A 23,853-nucleotide genomic window follows, 5' to 3' on the forward strand; every position below is an offset into this window, starting at 1 on the left:
GTCATTCAGCTGTACTTGTTCTCGCAAACTTAGTCACCCACCATCATCTCTCAATTTTCTATACAAAATCTCGATTGTTAGTCTTTTCTATTACGTGTATCGCACCCCAATTTTCACGTGGGTTTATAGCCGAGAAATTGCTTTCGTTATTCTACGAGAAAGGAATATGAACATAACGTGGTAAAACTTGATACGCACGAAATGGAGATTGGCAGAAAATAGATAGGAAAAAAAAAAAAAAATAGTCAAATAAATATTAAACACATCGCTGAAGCGGAAAATTTTAGTGTTAATTTGGTCATAGGAGGAATTTCAGCTGTCGGAACAAAAATTATCACTGCAACAGAAAATATTTTACAAGCATATAACCAATTCAAATTTCAACGTAGCAAATCCGTTTAAAACTAATTAAACACGCAAGAATCTAGCTTTTGCGACAAATTTCTTGCAGTGACTGTATAAAAACTAAAATTTGCTGATCCAGAAAATGATGTTTCCCATTCGCCTTCGAAAAACAACGTTGTTATACTAAATTCGAAAAACTATAACTTTTGTTATCGGATATTTGTACTCAATCTCTTCGAAAAATTGCTCGATAATGTTTTTTTTTTTTTTTTTTTTTTTTTTTGTAAGAAAATTTCATCGATTGTATTTTTTTCATAATCAGTGTTGTTCGCATTTTGAATTTTTTTTTTTTTTTTTCTCCGCGCCAAGGAAAAACTTTTTTCAATTCATTTCGATTTGACTTTCGCGTAAAACTTTCCCGTTATTCGCTAACAATCGGACAGATACTCGGCTAATTTTTGCAATACGTACATAACGCCCGATATGAAACGTTACAGAAGTCGGTAAAATAACAGGGAATTAGATGAGGCAGCGAACCGAAATGACAAAGGTGTCGCTAATGACGGCAATCATTCACGCCCGCGTGATAATAAACACGACGTCTATAAAATATAACGTAACGATAGTTAAGTACGTTAAACTTGGATGTAAAATCGAGACACTCTGCAAGCCTCGTGAATTACCTACCGTATGATTTCACGCCACGTGGACGTTAAGATTCGCGTTTATGCTTCGCTCAACCCGAAGGCATTCGCCTTGACACTGCGAAGGAGCACAAACCGAGACGTGGCAAGGTGGTTTATTAACTTGTTCGTTTACCTTGGTTGTGAAAAACTTGAACAAATTTTGAAAGGAAGAGGCAAAGCGTGGAACGAAAAAAATTCAACTCAATTGTAAAGAAAGTAAATAAATTTTCAGGTAAGAGAAACACACTTCTTGAAATTGAACTTCAACCTATAGCATAATTACGAAAAAGTATCTAAACGCAATTTCAACCGTGAAATCCGATGGTCGAAACTTTTATAAATCGTGACGACAGCAGAAGTTCTTCGTAAATTATACATAAGACATAGTATATCCATTTTATATATATGTATACATATATATATGTATATATACACACACATATTAACTATAGGTACGGGCAACGTGTTGGAAATTCAAATCGTCGTAATATGTAATATGTAATATGTACGTATGAATGTATAATAGGTACTGTGGACGGTGTATCAAAGCATTAATTTCCGCGCAAGGAATTTCGTTTTGAAACCGCCCGCTTCGGCGGTTATTCCTAACTTTCTCCCATTCGTCATTTCAAATGAGTATAAAGGTTAAGTAACAGGTTAAATAACATTAACCAAGGCACCTGTGCGTTCGAATTAATATACCTAGAATGACCGAGGATAAAAATTGGTCCGTTAAAATTGTACGCATAACAAAATGAAGTAAAAAATTCCATCTAATTTCTAGATTTTCCAGGACCTGGGACCTAGGACTTTTTCCCTGACATTATCCCAGTTCTAGTAACTGACTAAAACCTAAATCGTTCAGCTTATTAACTCTATATTTGGTTAAAATTTAATTAGAATTGAAGAAAAATATAAATGTACAAAATGGTCAACTTAAGCAAATTTGTTTAGTAAACTTGTTACCTCAAAAAATGATTTCCAATTTTCATAACAGAAACCTGATATTTTCTGTTTTTTTCCACGACCAAATTAAATTCCCTAACATTTCCAGACTCTCCAGATTTTCCAGATCTGTGAACACCGTGATTACTACTACAGCGAGGATATTTGAGAAGTCTCGGTTACATGTGTAATAAATTTTCGACGAGGAGATAATTTTCTTTTCTTTTCCGCGGTTCCCCGCGCAGCTCTTACCCTTCGCGCAATAAGTACTCGTAATTCTATGGTAACCGAAGCGTAACATGTTGGGATAGGATATCTAATCACATTGTATCATCACCGCTTCCTGTCTGGGATTGTGGGCGATGATTGTTTGAACGGTACGCGAGCGGATTACGTGCCCTTAGGGTCGGTTCGCGGATGTAAATAGATCGGTTAAGCGGAATCGTGAAGCGATTATTTTCCGCTCGTAAGAGAGCTCGTACAAAATGAGAGAGTGTAAAATTCGAGTGGGTGAAAAATAACGATCACACGTTTCGTACACTCTGTACGAGTAGAGACGATTACCAGCAAAAAGTCAGACGTACCCAAGACTTACGTATTAGTTGATAAAAATTCGACTTACCGTGGTATCTGGGACGAGAGCTTAATTAAAAGCTCTACCTGGTGGGTTGACTTCCTTTCCTGAAACAAAAAAAATTAAACGCGAACGTTATTAGAAACGAAACGCGCAATTTCAGAGGTTCGGAAGAGAGAAAAAAAAAAAAAAAAAAAAACAAATCCTATTTCGCGGCAAGGTAAATGCAAAAAGTGGCACTTTTTAACGAGCCAAACTTCGATGCCTCGGAACCTAATTTCGCAATCGCAAAGACGTGTAAATCAGCCCCGCGAAGGTAATTCAGGGTGAAATTTTCGAGTTCGGTTGCGGAAAAGCGGCCTGAATGTTACGGAATAAGCCGTAATCTACTTTCAGGGTTTACCGCATCTTATTTCTTTTTCCTTCCCCGGACCTCTCGCTGAGCCTTCAATTTTTATTCCACCTTTATCCTTTGGGTAACGAATCTGCGTAAGGGTTGGCCATGCATCTGCAGGTTTTACTCCTCACGGTTCGGATTCGACGAAATTATATAAATTTTAACCCATGAATACAGTGGCCGACAAATCGGTCGACTAATTTTCAGCACATTTGCTTCAAAAATTCACCAAGTGCGACTACATGGTGTCCATTAAAAAAAACCGCAACAAATTCAAGGACGTTTTCAGGACCACTGGACACGATGGACTAACGATAAGCGGCTCACTCAGCTTGCGATTGCGGATATCGAACAGAAGTACACGGGACTTCATAAAAAGTATGAAAGTAACTCCTAGTGCCATGATAAGTTCGCGGAACGATCCGCGCAGATTAATCGGAAATCCCTTTCTCGGCAAGGAAAACTTTCGAAATCCTTACTCGCCCCTCGACTATATAAGCCGATCTCGGAGGCTTCGAGCGAGAATCGCTTCGTGCGGAGAGTTTAATAATACGGAAAAAGTTACAGCCGATATTCAATGACAAAGTGCAAGACCAGAGAAATGTTATTAAAATATTTCTGCTGGTTCGAGTCGAGTAATAAATAGACGTACCCGTTTTTATCACCTTAGTTCCAGTTGTCGCCATACTCGTGAACCCGAATGGAAGGTTACGGCCGCAAACGGTCCGAGACTACTTTATTCTATACCTGCGCGAACACCAATCTTTAAACAAAAGTGTACATCGAGCATCGAAAACTTATTGTGGAAAAATGGCACACAGTCGGATTTTAGCGAGGCGCCACAGATCAAACGAAAACTAATTTCTTACTGTTTCAAACTCGTTTCAATGAGTTTAAAACGATCCCCAAGTGGTCACAAATGATTTCCATATAGTTTGAAAATGGTTACAAAACGATCCCTGAGTGATTGAAAATGATTTCCAGTTTTAAAATGATGGCAAACTGTTTCAAACGATTTCAAAATTATTTCAAGCGGTTACAACCGATTTCACGTGATATCTGACCGATAAAAGCCGTTCGGATTTCAATAACGAATCGAAGTAATCGTTGATGCTTACAACGAACCTTTGCAACGGCTTGTGTCGAAAATCTAGCGTGCGTGTAAGATTTCGTAGGTGCGTTCGAAAGCGAGTTTTAGGTATTCGTGCTTACAAAGTTGACGTATCGTCGTCGGAGCGATCGTTCGATGATATAGTCCGGAACTGAGCGACGACTGCGATTGTCTTTTCAATATCGAAGTACGAAACGGAGACAAGGCCGTTCCGCGGCGGCGTTCTCCATGTCGGCAAAGCCGCGCTTGATGACCGTTTGTGGCCCTCGAGGTGCCCGATGCGGTCTCTTATCCAAAGGATCGGCCAATCAAAAAAAACCGTGACCAGGGCCAACGCCGATTGGCCAACGACGGCCACCGCGAGCTCGGCTATTCGCCGTGGCGACAAGTCGCCCTGGTTACCGTTCGCATCAACAATAAACCCCCAGGTCGATATCGCCAACTTATACCTTTGTACCCTTCGACCTGCCGTTCCACGACCGACTCGCGGTCGCCAACCGGCGGCGCCTTCCGCGAGTCGAGAATCTTCGAGAGAGACGGGGAGGCCCGCTTTTCGCGGAACAATCCGCTTTTTCACCCCTTCCAACGGTGAACGGGGATCGGCGCCTAACTCGAAGTTGGGCCGGGACGGACTTTCGAATTGGTTATCGACTCTTAACGGTTATTGATTGCTGCGGGGAGGTTCGCTTCTTCTAATTCGTGACCCCGGGTGGATAGGTACCTACGCAACGCGGTTCGATGTGCTCCGATTTGTTATATATATATGCGACGGCGGAAGGGTTTTCTTTTTTCTTTCTCGTTCCTCTTCGTCGTCTAATTCCTTTTCCTCGCCACTCAACGTCGATCCTCTTCTCAGCTATCGTCGAGTCTTTAAACGTGCAACACTTGCGCGGGAAGTTCTCTTTTTTTCTCACGTAGAGTGGCTCAATAATCGTTTAGCAAGATTTTGTTGTTTTTTTTCCTTTCGGTTTCTTCTTCTTGTCAAATTAAGTAACCTCTTTTATCGAAATCCATTGCGGAAAGGATTGCTCCAATGGAATAAGCTGTTCACCTGTGGCTGTATACGGTGAGAATATCACCTGCACTCTACACCCGGTGCAAACACTCTCACAAAGACCTCACCTTTGTCGGATCAATTATTTTTTTGCTCGCCGCAATACGAGAACCAATTCCATGGTCAACAGGTTTATTACCTACGAAACTTCGATATCGAAAGATTCACAACTTTTTTTGGATGTACGCGATACATACTTGTTTGCGCTAGACCAAAACTCGATTCATTTCGTAACACGATTTTTTTAAAAACGTTGATTAAAACACCATCGATTTCAAAAAAATATCCATAATATACTCATTGTACTAACGTACAAATTTTTTTATTACACAAATCAAACAACACCCTTGGAATAAAAAAAAAACCGAACAATAAATGGCAAAAGACGATCGTCGCTTTGTAGGAAGGAACTCTGCTGCAGATCATAATATCCGTCTGAAGGAAGGTTTCGCGGAAAATATGAATGATCAAAACATGGGTACACGCATACGTTTCAGTCCCATATAAAATATATATATATATTGTAAAAACGGGACAAAGATACTCTACCCATTCCTCCGGGATAACACACAGAATCACCGATACAAGAATCTGTCAGAGCCACAAACGTGGGTCTCTGGCGAGGGGAACGATGGGACAGTCGTCCGACATTGAACAGACACCGAAAAACGTTTATGGGGGTGGTGAGGGAAAGAAAGGAAAAAAACAGCATTCAAGACGATCTCATGCTAAATAGCCAGGTTCGAGAAAGACGTGGAATAAAAGACAAAAAAAAAACAGCTAACGATAAGAGGTCAATATGTACCTACGATTTTTGTGAAGATGGTTGAATAAATGATATATTTAAGAGTAACGATTGAAAATAGATATAATCTTTCTGGAAAAGGAAGAAGAAAAAAAAAAGAAGAAAAAACCCCCCGTTCGAAAAATCAGCTCTACGACAATTTTAACCGGAGTAAGTATACCGACCAAAGACTTCCTTTCTCTACCGAAAAATTTGTTTTCCTTCCATGCTTTTAGCAATTTGAAAAGCTAGAGAGGGTTTTTTTCGAGAAAAGACGAACTACTCTCCGAGATGCAGGCGGAACAAAGTGCATCATGTTTAATGGGTGAATAATACTTGGGCAAGGGAGCGAATATGGAATTGGCGCCGCGGCGGCACTTCGCCGTTGTTCGTGGGAAAATCCGCGTTCGCGATCAAGCGACTAAAATTTTTCTCACCCGTAACAGGAAGCGTAGTTGGCGAGAGTCCATGGGCACCATTACATTCGTGACTTGAACAGAAATGCAAATGGCCTCAGGATCTACATTCGAATTAAAGCGTTAGTTCCGCACGATTGCAAAATTTCGTTTTACTCGCAAAAATTTGAAAATGTCGTTTTGTTTTTTTGCTCTTCGTTTTAATATATGACTCGACACCGATCACCCACGTGAAATCCATACATGTTTAACCGTGTATGTATATAATGTGACAAAAATTTACAAGCAAAGAAGAATACGCCGCGTTCATACATCGCGAGAAAGTTTACATAGTCTGTTTTTTCACAGCCAAGTTGAAAGGCGTAAATAACTGTATGGAAAAATAAAAATACAAGCGGTGTTCGTAGGGATGATTATTAAATTAGCAAAGTCGATGTTTAAGCAGGCGGGCATTATAATCCACCCCGTTTTCTTGCAGCGCGCGAAGTTCATTAGACCTTGTACACCACGCGCCACGTTCACACGGACAAATTACGTGTTCAATTCATGTGCAGCGTTGCATATTATATGGAGTAGTATATTACACGGAGCGCGAAACTGAGCCTCGTCGGCGAAAGTTCAAGTTAGTGAAACAAAAGTAAAATATAAGAGAAACGTAACCGATAGCTTGACGAAAAATTACCCAGCTCCTCGAACGCAACGTAGCACATTAATATTTTGAGTGACACATTGTTGTGCTGAGTCAACTTTTATAACGATATAATATTAATGGAAATGGGCAAGCTTTTGAGTTGGAAGCTAAAGGCGAAACAAATAACTGAAAAGTGAGAGAAAATGTATAAAATGTAATTTGTATTTTTTAAATTCATGTATAATTCGATTTTTGTCACCAATTGCTTCCCATTTTTTCACCACAAGCTTACCCAATTTAATCTTGGTTTCAAAATTTTCGTTTTCTTTTTTTTTTACAAAGAATTTATGAGTAAAATTTGAAAACAATCAATTGAGGATGTTCGTTAAAAAATTGGGTTTTCGCGTTTTGGAAAGAGTAAAAATCAAACTCCTGGTACAAAAAAATCTAAAACTCGGTGAAAGATGTTTTTTTGCTCACTACACCGTGCTTGAAGATTGAAAAAAAAAAAAAAAACCACCAACGGTGAGGGTCAGACGTAGGTCATCGGTTTGGTGTAAAATGCCTCGTATATATGCAGACTAGCATTCCTCTCGCAGAAATTATTTACTGTGCAGCTGAATATCAATACATTACGATGTATAATAATAATAATATTATATATTACGTCCAAGCATTGATGATAATGAATACGTTCCCATTCGGATACTCGCATTGAAATTATTTCCATTACACTCACATTGGGATATTACGGCGATGCAGGGATTACCCAAAGACATCGCTGTAAGCTCGAATGATATGAAATCACTGATTGTGTAAGCCTTAGAATTTATACTGACCAAATACGGCGAAAATCTGAATTCATAATACTGCGGCGAGTATATTTAAAGTGCGTCTGCACAAGTATCTTAACCGAGCGTGCTTCGGTTACTTACAACGTTTCTTTATCATCGTTAGATTACTCGCTTTGACGTAAGGTTCAAAGGTGAAGAGAGTCGACCAAAGACGACTGCGGTGATGAAAATCAATGAAAAGGCTGAAACGAGTGAAAAATTTTTCGCCCGTTAATTGCCTCACTAATTATTTCAGTTAACGTAAAAATTTCGAGTTTCCGCAGACGCGTTGCCAAATTAATTTCATTCAACAACTCGAGCTTTTTTGCTCATATGCACAGGGTGCCACATATCGTAAGTAAATAACTGAAAATACAACGCAAAAAGTTAATTCATACACACGTACGTCCTCGCAGAATATATTCCATTATTCACGGAAAAATTTTAAAACTTTCGCCAGGTTGTCCAAACAAATTTCAACATCATCAAGTAACGCGAATCGAAAATACATACAGGAAAGCAGAACGCGTTAAAATGAGGAACCTTTAAGACGAGTGAATGGGGAATCGCTTCCGATTACAGGCTATGAAAAAGAGTCTCGCTATCATGATGTTCGACGGTTCTTCGTGCCATGTTCCATGGCGGCGAGGTTAGTTCGATCTATAATTACGCCAGAGAGTCCGACATCGGTGGTTCGTACATAAAGCCTCTTCGACTCTCTCTCCTTCTCTCTCTCTCTCTCTCTCTCTTTTTGCCCCGCCATCCGCCGCCCACGCCAGGCAAACTCGAAGGAATGGCAAACTACTGTGGGACATCGCATCTGCCAAAGCATATTTGATATCCAGAGCTTATGCAGCGATCGCTCTCTCCCTCCCTCCCTCTCTCTCTCTCTCTCTCTCTCCATCTCTCCGTTCCGTTCCAACCCCTTTTTCCAGTATAGAGATGAGGAGATAAAAGAGAAAGAGAGAGAGCGAAGCAGAGATTTTGAACTGCATGCAAAGAAGCTTAGCTTACCTATTCGTTTGCATATCCATTCGATGCCTGCCTGTATATATATATATATATGTATATATATATACCTAAAGCGACTTGGCTCGCGTCTTTGGGGAATTCAACCGAGTTTGGGATTAGTTTATTTGGAAAAGAGCCAAGGTAACAGGATCAAAACTATACTATACTAATACGGGTACATATAATGTATTATATCTACAACCCTGCAATTCGTACCGATTTAATTTCACTGTAAAATTTCAATAATTTTGTTTATGATAATAATCCCTAATTATTATTATTCATTAAATCATCCAATCACGAGGATCAGAACGCAGAGGAATAATATTATAACGTGGCCTGATTTAGAATCAATCGAATTAGTGGAATTGTACGTGAAAATAATAATTTCGGAATAAACCAATTTCTGTTAATTTTTGCTCTACTTTTTCACCGTCAACGAGTATTTCTTCCCTCTGATCACGTAAGGCACACGGTAATTCCCTTATAGATACGAATGTTACGTATGACATAGGGTAGAACGTGAGGAAATCTTTGCTCAACTGTACCTGTAACAACGAAATAGGTAAAAAATGAGCGTTGCCGATCAGTGGCTTCGATATTCATCGATTGTTCGATTAGTTGCAATTCAAAATCGTCTCTAAGCGAGAAATGGCGTGATCGGGATAGAATCGATGTGAGAAAAATACATCAATGTATGTTGGCAGGTCACCCCAAAAAACAAAGGAAGCGAGTCAGACGTTTGTAGTAAATTGTTCAGAAACTACAAACGAAGAAAAATCATACTACAATCAACTACAAGCGATACTGAAGCGCTTAGGACGTTTGTCGTAAATTTGGCAGAAACTACAAACGAAAAAATCAGTACTACAAACAACTTATATTTTTTTGTGGCACAACTACAAACGAAATCATTGTTACTACAAACAACTACCTACGAAAACCTACAAGAATCAACAAATAATAGTTGGGTTTTTTCAAGTCGGGTGATAGGTTTGCATAGGTGACGTCGTGCCATGCATGTCGACACGATCGGGGCGTTAAAAGATTTGACAAAAGGACAGATAGCGTGAAAAGCATCCTATCGATTTTTTTCGCATAACGATGCGCATGATTCACCCATCTGTCTTATTTATATAACTGAATATAAACTGCATGTGCGTACATATACGTATAACAGGAGGATGATAGGGCGTGCAAAAGCCGCTAATCATGTACGATAACAAGCGTAATGAACGTAACGAGGCGATGACGGAATGATCGTAACGAAAAAAAGGTACAAGTATCTCTACCGTGACCTAGTTTTTTTTATTTTATTTATTTATTTTTTTTTTTTAATTATTTTAATTTTGTTTATTTTTTTTCACTTTTTCTTTGCGCGCGTTTATACAAGTACGAGAGAGAAAAAAATGGCGAGCAGGCGACTGCAGCGAATAAAAATCGAATGAGATACATACGTTCGGAAATCATCGCATCGTGATGTATCCGTAGAATAATACGATATGTATGAATAACAATGTCTGGACGAGGAAAGTAAATGGTGTTAATCAATTTTTTAAGTCACAGCTAATCGTGGAGGAGCTCAAGACAAGCAGAGCTAGGATATCAAGGGTGCTGGATTCACTATTTTCGATTTGCAATTTCCAGATCGCGTCACGTGATATTTTACTTACTCCTTCGGGACCTCCGTCACGTACCTACATAAACCATATTTGCATTACGACGACAACACGAGAATCCGGAGCCGTTGTTGAGACGAAGAAATTGGCCTCGGGTAATTACGAACACGCGCGATGAACGATTTTTATGTACGTAAAATTTTTAATTTTTTTTTGTTTTTCATTCGTTTTTCTAAAACCTTTAAGGTATAACAACTTTTGTATCTTACTTCGGTGAAAATCAACGAAGTATTTTTGTAGGTAGCCAAATAAAAAATGATAACAATTTTTATTACCCCACCTCTCACTTAAATAAATTCAGAAATTCTCACAAGACTTGAGAAGAATTTCAAGGAGTGTCAATCTAGCTTTTTTCCTACAAGTAGGTATAGGCAATATACACAAGAAACAGCCATACACTAGAGTAGTAATTTCGGTGTGGGATTTTGTGTGTACACCCGTGGTATAAGAAAAGCTGTTATATATAATGTATATTTCGTCGGAAACGAGAAACCGTCGGAGGTTTTATACCCTCGATATGTATCTATGTATGTATGTATGTATGTATGTATATAGGTGTGTGTGTACATATGTATATATATATATTAGCTTATGTATAAAAGGTAATATAATAATAGAGACTCTCATCATTCTTGCAAACTCTTTCCTTCCGCGACGAGAGGCGTAGGTATACATACATATACATACATACATACATATATATATATATAAAACATAAGAAAAAGTTTAGGAACGGTGGGAGAAAAACTCTCGCGACTATTAGGATAGACGTTTATCTTTTTCACCAACAAACCGTATCCGAACCTTCTAGCTTGTCCGCGACACAGATAATAATACATATATGTATATATATCTATGTTTTCTTTCTTTTTTAGTTTTTTTTTGTTGTTCTAGCTTCATCCGATCTCTTGGATCTATATCAGAGCGTCGCGGTGATGATGGTCACCCTGCAAAGCGACCACGTGTATGCACGCGTGCATACAACATGCAAGGATAGTGCCGATACGCCACGTCTTTCTCCACGTCATATACCCCGATTTTCCACCCTCTCGTCTCATACGTCGCGCTCACTCTTTTTCCACAAGTCTTTTTCCAACTCCGCATACGGTCAGCGTTTGATGCAATATTGAATGAACCGCGTGCATGCGGCTTCCAACCGAGGTAACATCGCAACCGTTATTTTATAAAACGGATGGGTGTGTGTATGTGACACGTATACACGGACGAGGACACGTTTTTAGACTCTGTATGTGGGTACGTAATATACATACTGCAAATGATCGTGAGGAAGGAACGAGCGGAACTTAACGAACTAACTGCAAGTTCTTATTCGCCGCTAAGGGATGATGCACACCACTTTTAATAATGCATGCGTTTCATTCTCTTCGCGATGGTATAACCAATGAAAGACAACCCCGCCTAGACGCGATCCGTGGTTTGCCGTTCCACCCTTCGATAATAATAGAAGATCTACCCTCGATTCTCAGCTAGCTATAGTCGAATAACAACCTTAGCGGCGCCGCGACGAGAATGGATTATTGTACATCAGTCGAGAGAAGACTTCGTCGCCAGACAACAACAACAACAATAATAATAATAATAATGTTAATGATAATAACAATACTAGTTAACAGTGCCGGCAGCAAAGTAACGAAAATAGTTAACGTGTATATGTGAGAAGGAAAAAAATGCGCGGTCACCGTCAATTAATATGAATAATTGCAAGCTTGATATAATTTCACTTCAACATTCGTCAATTATTATTATTTTACAGTGACATGGACTGGGTAACGAAAATAATCGGAGAAAAGAATGCTGACGATATGCCGAACTAGGGTAAAAATTCGAAAAGTTATAATTATGTAGTTATCTAATGATCAGAGAGTGAGAGTCTAATGGCTGTTCTTTCTCGAAATTATGATTAGTCTGAAGACGATTTTATTTTCCCCGTTTAAAAATGTTCATTCGCGTTGAAATACATTAAACGTATTTTTTTATTACATCTGTAACTACTGTAATTAGTTTGAAAAATAAAATGACGGTTGACTTTATTTCCGTGTAAAAATTATAGTTCTTTCGCAAGCGAAAAGAAGAGGAAAAAAAAATTAAAAGTAACAAAATTATGTCGGCGACATAAATTGATTAGAGAATGTCTGATAAGTCGATTTCAACTTGATATAAATGCACCGTGATTTTTCATGCCCTTGGTTATGGAAAAATATTTTCTTCGTGTTTTTCTATCCCTCGAGATATCAATTCGGAAGTGCGATGGTCCATCCCGTATACGAGTCACGTAGCAAATAATGAAGCGAATGAGAGAGAGGGGAGATAAATAGAAGTTCAAGCAAGATATTGCGGGTCTATAGAAGCGCTCGTCTCCTTTTTTCCTGTTTTTCCCTTCCACGTTACATGTGAGTAATTCGATCGAAATATAATATCCGTTGATATAGATTTTTTTTGTAGTGAAGAGAAATTTGTATGGCTGCTTTGATTACATGAGGAAATATTAATTTTAAAATTAATAATTTCCAGATTTTTCGAATCAGCTTTACCATCTTCGTAATTGAAATATAATAATATTCGACGATACGTAAGCTGTGTTATTAAATCGTCTACCAAAAACAAGCTTTAGTGATGTATGTAGTAAACAAGATGAGAACAGAGAAAATAGAACGGTTATTCAATTAAGATATAAGAAAAAAATTTGTCTATTATCGGTGAGTAGTTTAGATTATTTAATGAGTCTGACTTCTGATTGTACTTTTTCAGTTATACCAACGAAACAATAACGAAAAATTTTAACGCATGTTAAAGACTGAATATAATCGGTAAACATCCGGGAGGTTATTTACTTCTTAAATTCACAAACCACTTTATACGAATCGGTCGAAGATTACTTGAAATCGCTGAATATCGTTAAAAATAGTTCGAGAACACGAAGCACAAATCGCTTGAAAATCGTCTGAAAGATCAGTGTGAAATTTTCTCGAAATCACTAAATATTTCGGTAATTAAAAGCATTTGAAATCGGTTGAAATATCGAGTGAAATTATTGCAATCCTTCAATCGTTTGTCACTTGATTTTCAAACGAATAGCTCCTCGATGAAATTTTATAACAATTTGAATTCGACGCCGACGGTCAAAGCCTGCGTCGCGATGACATCACGGCAAAGAAAGAAAGATAGAAAGATCGAGTAATAAAATTCCGATTTCTATTTTTCCGATCGAAGGTTTCGCATGCGATGAACCAGCTGAACTCTATTTGAATACTCACTTGTCCAGTTTGTCTATAAATACTTCGATACATTCTCACAGGCGTTGCTCAGGCTTTCACGATTCTTCCGAATAATAGAAGGTCACAGAGGTGTGAGTGTGTGTGTGTGTGGTCGAAAAAGGCGATTACATAAGACTGTACACGGCAATTTACCAAAACTGAAAAAACTTGCTCTCACTAACGCGAGTAATTCAGCTTGCAGAGTGTGATAATTGATTGCGAAAAATTGGAAATTATATCGTACAAATTGAATAGAAAAGATTGATAAAATTATCGACGAAGATCAGCGGAACAATCGGAGCGATAATCATATTCTCATCTCCCGAACCGAGGTTTAATTTATCGCAAGGACAAAAATGATGGAAAAGATTTTGTGTCGAGGACGAAATCGTGAGAGAAGAAATTTATAGAGACTAGACCGAGAGCAACAAAAGCGAAAGTATAAACACCTGATTTCACGTATTATTATACTCTTTACAACCACGATTACAGGCGTATAAATATTACACCGTGTTGTATCTTAAAACGAAGCTTAGAATTAGGTACAGACTAGGCATCTTACATTTCCGATGCTTCGGAAGGATTTAAGCTTACACATTATATATTCCTTATGGAGGAGTTCCTTATACATTATATATATATATATATACATTCACAACGTGATACAGACGCGAGGCATCACGCGTCAGGCGATGGTTAAAATGCCAAGTTTACAACCGCGGTTGGGTAAGTCCGAAATTCCAATCGATTCCGCGATCGGAGTTACAAGATCCTCTCGTTAAACGAGCCACGAAGATTACAACATCGTCGCATGATCGGAATCCGAACGCTGCAATATAGTACATGACTGTGTAAGGCTTACTTTTTTGCCGCGAATTTTATAAATGTTCGATTATACGTTTCAAGTATGAATTACCGAGTTATACGGTTTACGTTCGCATTAACAAGTTTCCAAAGTTGCGTCAAGGTGACGAACTTCGATCTCATCGTTCCCGCACGAGTGTAATAAGCAGGTATTGTTGGTTAACTTTTTTTTTTTTTCATCCAAGGTAGATATTCTATTTGTATATCTTCTTTTTTTTTCTTCGAATCGAAACCCGTAAAAGTATAATAATGTAAACGGAATATTACGCACGTAGAGGATATCCTCAAGCCTCGAGGAAAAAAGTCGCGGTTATCTACATCGAGAGAGGAAATGACCGAGCGCAAAGGTGAAATATTTATCATACCCGAAGCAACAAAAAACAAACAAAAAAAAAGAAAAAAGAAAAAAAAAACAAGGAGCGATAAAAATTCGATTCCACAGCGATACTGCCTGCACATACCGGCGCAAAATAGAAGAAAATAAACTAATTTCAAGAATAACCGTCGATTTTTTAACACTTTCGAAAACGTGCGTATAACCGTTGACGTTGCTAAAGTAAGCACAGAGTTTGGGAGAACGAAACGCGATACGACGCGCAATCGATACGGTATAATATTGGAAAATGTCCTCAATATCGTGAGAACCTGGCTGTCGGCGCCATTTTATCACCACGTAACCCAAGTTTTTGATTTTAATGGAGGCAAATAGTAATTCTTTTGGCTTCAAATTACTCCTGTCACATAAATTAATTAAACATTATCGATAATACGTTCCTGGTTGCACTAGTTTGATTTGTTTTCTCCACCACACGACGTATTGCAAAGCGACAATCCCGAAAATAATATTATAAATAATTGTCAATTAACGATATTAATAAAGATGCACCGTAATCGACGAAGAATCGTTAAATTGAAACCAATGTCAGGGGCAAGGCCGTGCATCCATCCTTTACGTCTAACGAATAACGTTACCAGACTGACGCCTACATTCGCACCATATTGGTCGGTTGATATTTCAACGTACGTATCTATACGCGTTCAAATCACACATTGGGTATACGTGCAATACACACACAAATGCCACCTGTTTGCGGGAAAGGTGGATGACTTCGAAATCGTATTTAAACCAGAAACGTCGCGAGTCTTCCTCGATCCGAGTATATAACACACGTGGGTTTCTTTACCCAATTGACCAACTGACCAGACAGCCGAGCAGTCTCTGTTATACGCGTTTAAACTTGCAGGAGAGATGAAAAAGGAAGAAACGCTACTCGGTAATATGGCGCCAATAAAAAATTGCCATTTTCTTCTTTTCCTTTTTCTCTTTTGTTTCACTTCTCTCGGTTTTCTTCACCCCTTTTCTTCTCTCTCACTCTCTTTTAAAACCGCATACGTTCAACTTCGCATAAAACAACTTATGCTAAAGCGCAGAACGAGAATCGTATAGCGATTGCATAAAACATGAAGGTTGTAATACAAACTAGCTTTGGGATTGTTTCAGGTATTACGATACGTCGAAAAAGTTAATGCACCGCCGAAGATTATAAATAAACGAAAACGGAAACAGCCTGCAGCGACGGTGACAAAGAAAATCATCGCTGGAGTGGAAAATCGTTCAATCTTTCTATCTAACCTTTTATCATAATACGACAAATCGATTCGTGCATTTGTACTTAATTATCGATAAGACAAAACTTGGCAAATTTAAACTATCCCCCGTACAGGCAAACAATGTTTACACACTTTCTAAAATATAATGATACTACAACGGTGATAAAGCGAATATTTACGAGCCAGGTGAAACATTTTTACGAGTTTTTACCCAATTCGTGGATAATAATATACAAATTGGCGTGTCTGTGTTATTCGTATTATGATAGCGTTGTTTATGGAGCATGGAATTCGTTTTTTACTTCGGTGCTAACAATTAATTCAATGTCTTTTTGAATCGCTCGAAAAAAAAAAATCTCGAACCTTTATCGTACAATGTATCATAAGATTGAATAATTTTCTCGTATTATTTCCTCTCGCCAACATCGTACCTGTTTTCAAGGATACGCGTTTGTACACGAGGTAGGTTTATACCCATTGCTGAAAGCAGGAGCGATTGCGATTGCGATGCTGGGTGCGTCGAAGCGATATAAGGTGAAGGTAGACAGGCAGGCAGGTAGGTAGGTAGGTTATGATAGGTATGGGTATCTGGTATGTGTACGCGTCAAGAATTTCCAAGGAATGATCTTACCGCAGGCGCGTAAAAGAGGAGGCGAGGTGCCGGCGACGCGCAAACCAGCTGTCGCAATTAATCCTAGATAGAGAGTCTGCATTCCGGCTTGCAACGACGCCGTAAAAGTACACGTACCTATAATAGGTATATTAAACTAGGCTCGTACACCTGCGCCGTATCTTATCCCAAGGACCAACGTAAGACCGAGTTACAGGATGAGGTCGAAGAAGAGAGAAGAAGAAATAGGAAAAAAGAGGCTAGGAAAACATTGCAAGTCAAAAGGTGGAAAATGCGGCGGGTGGGTGGATGGTATGATATACGGTTGCGTCAATTCTGTGTATCGACACGTAACGAACATCGTAAAAAATGCGACCTACGTCTCGTATCGTCTTGTTCAAGCAAGCGAGAAAACAACGACCTTGTCCCGCAACGTATCAACTCGAGATCATGCTATACCTACTCCCATGATTATTCCATGGAGTTCGTGCCTGAGCGGAATTTATACCGACCTTCGGATCCAAACTCATTTGAATGTACTCAACTTCTACAGGTATTCGCAATGATTATAAATACACGTAAGGAAAAAAAAAGATGAGTTGTAGGTGGAGAAACAAAAGAAAACGAAAGAAACGATCAAGTCAAGACAGCATTGCGGTATGTAATTTTGCTTCTGCACTTTCAAATCTGAAACTTCAACGATTCGAGTCGAAAGATTCGAGTCGAAGGAAACGCGTTATACATAATATACGTATAATGCATGCATACCAAGAATCCCTGTGAGATATATGACAAACCATGCGAGAAATAAGATAAATTATCAAGACGTGCTGCATGGATTTGTGTCAAACGTGACAAATCACCGAATCGCATCTTCCCATGCAAAAGCGGTGAATAACTTCGAAGCCCTGCTTTCGAATACCGCGGCTTGTCCCGAATCTTGCCGGGGAGGCATGAGGACGAAGTCGGTAAGGTTACCGTAACTCTGCGTGTTTAGGAAAAATCGCTAATTCGCACCTCTGCGACATTCCGAAATTTAGTAAACCATTAGCGAAACAAAATATGCGCTCATTCTAAAAAGCCAAACCCCTTGAAAACATCCGAAAATTTTTCAATAATGATTTTCTTCCCTCGTGTATCGTTGCGTTAAAGTTACCAACTTCAGCCTCGTGAGGATGAACGTGTTACACCCTCAGGGTGCATTGTAACTATATAATACGGTATACGATAATTACAAACTACGCGCGTGGATCTAATGGATGACGAGATAGGAATTTCAAAAAAAAAAAAAAGAAACAGACAAAAAAAATTGATATAATCATACTTCAAGATCAATATCCACCCTAGCCATCATTTATACTTGTACATACGAGCACTAAAACCGGGCAAAAGTGTCAAGGAAAATTTATACGCGTGTAAAATTCAGAAATTGATTGTTTTTCTTCTTCCAAAGTATGCAGATACACGAATCAAATATCCAAAAATATTAATTTGCCACATCGGAATAGCGAAAGAATTTTTAACGAGTAATAAAAATCAATTCATATCAGGATAATCGAGATACAAGAATAATTTTCCATCAAAAAATTCAATTATAGACGATCTTGTGCTTGTATGTGCCTACTTGCTAATGAGCATACTTTAATATTATCATTCGATATATGAAAGAACCGTTAACGACGACGAGTTGTTTTCGCCGTTCTCCGTCAACAGAATGTTATATTACACGCATAGTTTATTAATTTTCAAATGTTCCGGCAACTATGGGCGCGGTTTTAAAAATCTACCGCATATAACGCCAGGCGAGTATCTATACTATAGTACTATATCACGCGTAGTGTGGACAATGTAAATAATTGACATCGCGTAGCGCGATGGGTACATGTGGAAACTTAAACTTCGGCGTGCCAGTTGCGTACGCGAATGAGGTCGTATGCCTGCCCGATACACGGCACATTCACACAACCTACGTCATAGGTAAATACCAAAAAAAGATACGTGATGATACATGCCTGCAGGTTACCACGTGTAATACCGCGACGATACGCGTTCGTAACCTCAAGTCAATCGAGAAACTCGTAAATATGTAACAATATGTGTAACCGAATTTTGGAAAACTACGTATGCAAGTACCCACATAGAAATCGATGTGAGAAACGGAATGTGCAGAAGAGTTTACACGCAACGAGATTGCTCTTCCTTATCGTTTAAGCAAACAATCCGGTCCCCCCCTCACCTACTTACCTACACCCGTATGTACATACATTGTACATGCGCATACACGTGCCTATATGTGTACATATTTATATACTTTATACAGAGATATGAGAACAGTTTGAAAGGCCTGTAGAGCGGGCGTGGGCATTTACGGTTCAAGTTTCACGCCAAGAAAAATCCAGTTCATTTAAAAATTCGTGGGAGAACCGGAACTCGTGTAGTATTGCATAAAACGCGACTTGTTTCGTGTAACAATAAATCATGTTACGACGATTTAATTTTTACCTAGTCGAAAAATTGACACGTATAATAAACCATGAATTGTAGAAAAATTTTACGTGTCAAAATGACTTGTATCGGAGTTTTGATTGTTATTAATCGAACATAGAAACAATGCGTACGTACATAACGTATTTCAGATGCGCGCGCGCGCACAAGAAACACTTGGGAAAGAATAAGAACACTAAAATTGTATGTAATCTATACGAATCATGTTAATGAAGTAGAATTAACAACGGAAATAATGAGTGCGGAAAGAGGAAAAGAAAATTTGTACAAAGCATACCTGCTAAATATTGCGAGAGAAACATTCGCAGCAAAGCAAGCGTATAAAATAGCAGCAGCTGTTGTAAGAGTAACCCACATTTTATGCAAATCTTGAAGCAGCATGTTACCATCCACGTGGCAATGCCTTGCTCGTTGAATAAAGAACGAGGATCACACCCACCGTCGCAACGTATACGTTTAACAGATACTGTGCACCTGCAGCTTCTGCAAATATTTCTCTACGTATGCATATATGTATAAGTACATATACACGCTGAAACTACGTTGCAGGTTGACGTCCAAAGGCATTTAACACTTCGCAAAATAAAGCTAATATGTACCTGAACGCAAAAATATTGCAAGCGTGTTAGTCACTTTTATTTTTCATCCGATTTAATATTAAAATTTAAAAATAACATTCAGTCTTTCGAAGATTAATAAAATTCACAGACAGTGTCGATAGTGGCGATGAAAACTTGACGAGAGGAAGTCGGCAAAGGAAAAAAAAGAAAAGAAAATAGTGCAACGCAAGGGATAATTTTGGAATCCTATACCACCGTGAATAAATATTAATAAAATTGGACATTCTTCGAAGTGAGATTTAGTGTCTACGATACTAATGCCTGCGTTAAATTGCTCATTAGAAAAAAATAAAATAAAGTTCTACGACCGTTACACGTACAAACATCCACATTATACGTGAACCTATTTCGCCTGTAACACGCAGTCGTATACGTGAAAAATACTAACAATAAGAAGTTTATACGATGAACCCGATTCCTTGCATCGAGACGTAAATCGATTTCCTACCAATCCTCGAGGGTCAATTCAACCCTTGAGAGAGACCATGTCCGCTGCCAGTCACGCAGTTAATGTGACGCGGGCCATCTATAAGGTTGTAAATGGATAACTTTATACGAGCAAATGACGATGACGAGAAAAATGATCAAATTGAGGATCGTTCGGCACGTCAAAGTGTCGGTGCGGCTCATTCGATTCGAGAGCGAGAGATTCCTGCACGCGTAAATTTATCGAGTTGAAGTTAGTGACGTTGTCGCAACAATTCATACCGAGGTTAAATTCGTTACATCGCAATATTGGAATTATTTGGCGAATTCGGTGAACCGTGTAATGTGGCAAAAAACATACGTTTAAAAATCTTTGTTCCTCTAAAGTCACGGCGGAAAGAAGAGAACGATCATATTTTCCCCCGAATATTTCGTTACGATAACGTCGGCGTGACTTCGGGTGCATGCCGAGATTCCAAGGCATCAAAAACGGCGCACGGTGTCCTCGTCGAGTTTCTCTAGCTAATGTTTACAGTCGCGGGGACAAGTTGAAAAGTTTTGTGATGGCAACCGCGTCGCCGGGAACGGTAACCTCGGCAACGGTTTGTTGTGCGCCCTCGAAAAGCACCCTCCTCTCCCAGCAGAGCTAGCTAGCAAGCAGTCCAAGGGTTGACTCTCCTCTCACTCCCTCACACTCGCTAATAACCACAAACACACACGCGCGAATAATACACGAATAAAAAGCCGAGGCTCGCACGTTGTTAACAGAGTGAATATATTCACATGCGTACATATGTGGCATGCATTATGTAGCGTAGAAAACATGCGGCAGTATCGTCAACCCGCAAATTAACCCGCGGTGCATTTAATTCTGCACATACACACATATGTATATACACGCGTACGTGTTATATTCACAGAATGTTCACTCGTCGTATAAATGGTTAAAAGTACCATTGGTTTATTTAATTTTTCACATTTTCGCCAGCAACTCGACCCAATTCCCTGACCATATAACTTCGTTCGAGTTCGTTTGACAAATAATCAACACGAATCGATGATTACCAACGAGCCAATCAAAGGGACGTAATATTGTTACGGTGCAAGCGTGATATCGATGATACGACTATCGCAACAAGGCGTGTAGTGCGTAAGCCGATGTGTAACGAGGTACCCTTTATACGGCCCGCAGGGGGGTTGAATTTAAAAAAAAAAAAGCTGAAACAAAAGGCGATTAAACGTGCCGAAGTCAGGCCGGCGACATTAGACCGATGACCCATCAACGATATTGGCACCATTAGCATCAAATTATTATAGAATTTTACTCAGCGCGTCGCACTTCCGCCTCTACCTCCCTCCCAACCACCTTCCATTGTCAGTTCGCGTTAGACCACATCATCGGTGATATCTGACAATCGTGTCCACTTACCGACCCGACACGCGTCTACCTCGCGTGAAAATAGAAACCCGGTTATACGGCCGAACGGAAAAGCAGATACGAAAATATGATACGAGTGTGTTCGAAATTGCAGGACATTTCATTGCCTGTTTATAATATGGCAAAAGGAAGATGATTGTGAATGGAATTGTGCTCAATTCCAGTTTCACGAAAATGGCTATCGCACACTTGTACCTACCCGGGTCTATCAATGCCAGCAGCTTCGTTCGCGGTAGATTGAAACATATAATCCACCCTTTACATGAGTACGCACGCAACTCGCTGGGTAGCTTGAATAATTGAAATGGATTTCAATCATTACGAGAATAAGGGGTGAAGAAGTGAAATCGGTAACGTAGGAAACTTCCAGTATCCTCGAGTTTGTACGAACAGCAGCTGTCGCTTGTTATTTTCAACAGCCGTAAAGTAGTGTCAAATATTCAATTTATCTTTATCAATCGACAGTCAGGTTCTTGTTTTTCTCTCAGATAATTCCTCGTTCTTTTTAGCCATGAAATACGGCTCACTCGTAACGTGCAAAGGGAATTTTTGAAACAATAATTAACCAGGAAATCGGCAAAAGCTTTCGCATCCGGATGAACAAATTACCCGCGAGTGTAATTATAAACGGTTTTATGAAGCTACTGATAAAAATTTACATATTTTTAATGTTAAACGTACGATATAGAAGCGCTGAGAGTTTATCGTAAATACAAATATCGAGTACCTAATCGTAAAACCTATCGAGTAAAAAATTAACAAACTATATTGTTTCAAAAGAATAAATACCACTTATCATTGATTATTCAAGAAATCTCAACGATCCATTATGTATAAACATATTTTCTTATCCTCCCTGAAGCGTAAATTCTAAAGTCAGTTGCGAGTATTCCGTCATCGCTAATTACGAAGTAATTGTAAGTTCATCTATTAAACATCTACATATACGGATAGAATGTTTATCCGTCACTTAACGTGCTCGTATTACCAAATAAATGCATAACATGAACGATGCAAAACTCATGCAACATATAACGGAGATAAACAATTTATATAATTGAAAACGAGGAACGAGAACTGCGTGGAAAGCTCAAGTTGAACAGGGTGGCTGGCTGTACCTGCGTGTCTACTAATTGCTTGCGAAAGTCTATAACGTTGTTACGAAATGCTACGCGCACTTCTTTATCTGACGCACGTGCGCAGCCTGGCAGGTATAACAGATACGAAAATTCGCAGGTAACCATAATAATTAATAGTCAAGGTGAAGAAGGAGAAAAAAAAAAGATACAGAGCCGAAGCGAGACGGATAATTAATATATAACACGCGGAGAGCAGCAACCCGTTTGGTAATAAATTCCACATAACATGCGAACTTGTTTCTTACACACAGTTATGCACTTTCATTTATTATCATTTTATATTACATGTAAATATATATATATAAGAAACAAGCAAATTAATTGCAAAACCACCAAGTAAACGCAGAATTGGATATTCACGAGCAACATTCATCTTTAGCTTTTCTTTTCATTTTAAATTCTTTTTACTAAAAATAAGCTGTACATAATATATACGGTGTTCGAGTTTATTTTTCGAGTGTGAACAACGCTTAACGATTCCTCGACAAAATGCGAATAGATAATAGCGTGCAATTCGATTAAATTTATACATCGACAATTCTGTAACAATTCTCGAACGCTTTTTAATTCTATGTAGATCTCTGTGTGGGCGAAATATCGAATGAATTAGTTACGTAGGCTGTAGCTCATTAAGAATGTAAGTCAAGGTGAGTCGATAATTGATTAATGGAAAGAACGAAGGAGAAAAAAGAAGGAACGTAAAGATACGCATTGCGTTCCGTCAGAGTCAATATGATCGTATAATAATAATCAATCATCTTCGGATTGCTGCAACGTATCGAAGAGAGAGCAATATTTAATTTCGTAGTATGACGTTATACCTGCTCAAGAACTAACTCAACAAACTATTAGCCGCTAATCTTTTCAATACGACAAGCATCGTGCACAATTTTTACTTT

The 23,853-nt window shown here is 38.8% G+C and overlaps 2 protein-coding genes across 5 annotated transcripts in view; one reads left to right on the plus strand and one right to left on the minus strand.

Annotated features, from left to right (window-relative positions):
* Positions 1 to 23,853, minus strand: part of LOC124310339 (heterogeneous nuclear ribonucleoprotein K homolog) — a 102,956-nt gene that overhangs the window by 75,933 nt on the left and 3,170 nt on the right. For 2 of the 4 annotated variants that reach the window (XM_046774172.1, XM_046774170.1), the window contains exons 1-2: positions 4,160 to 4,319; positions 2,599 to 2,657 (exon numbers count right to left, since the gene is read on the minus strand). The gene's annotated coding sequence lies outside the window, so the exon portion shown is untranslated. Of the gene's footprint in view, positions 1 to 2,598; positions 2,658 to 4,159; positions 4,320 to 23,853 lie in introns of those variants that run through there. The other 2 variants (XM_046774171.1, XM_046774169.1) reach the window with 1 other exon arrangement.
* The window catches only part of LOC124310340 (secretin receptor-like), a 37,549-nt gene continuing 30,763 nt past the window's right edge, over positions 17,068 to 23,853 (plus strand). The window contains exon 1 of the mRNA XM_046774176.1: positions 17,068 to 17,111. The gene's annotated coding sequence lies outside the window, so the exon portion shown is untranslated. The remainder of the gene's footprint in view (positions 17,112 to 23,853) is intronic.

The sequence above is a fragment of the Neodiprion virginianus genome, chromosome 1, assembly GCF_021901495.1.
Source record: "Neodiprion virginianus isolate iyNeoVirg1 chromosome 1, iyNeoVirg1.1, whole genome shotgun sequence".
In the NCBI taxonomy this organism is placed as follows: Eukaryota; Metazoa; Arthropoda; class Insecta; order Hymenoptera; family Diprionidae; genus Neodiprion; species Neodiprion virginianus.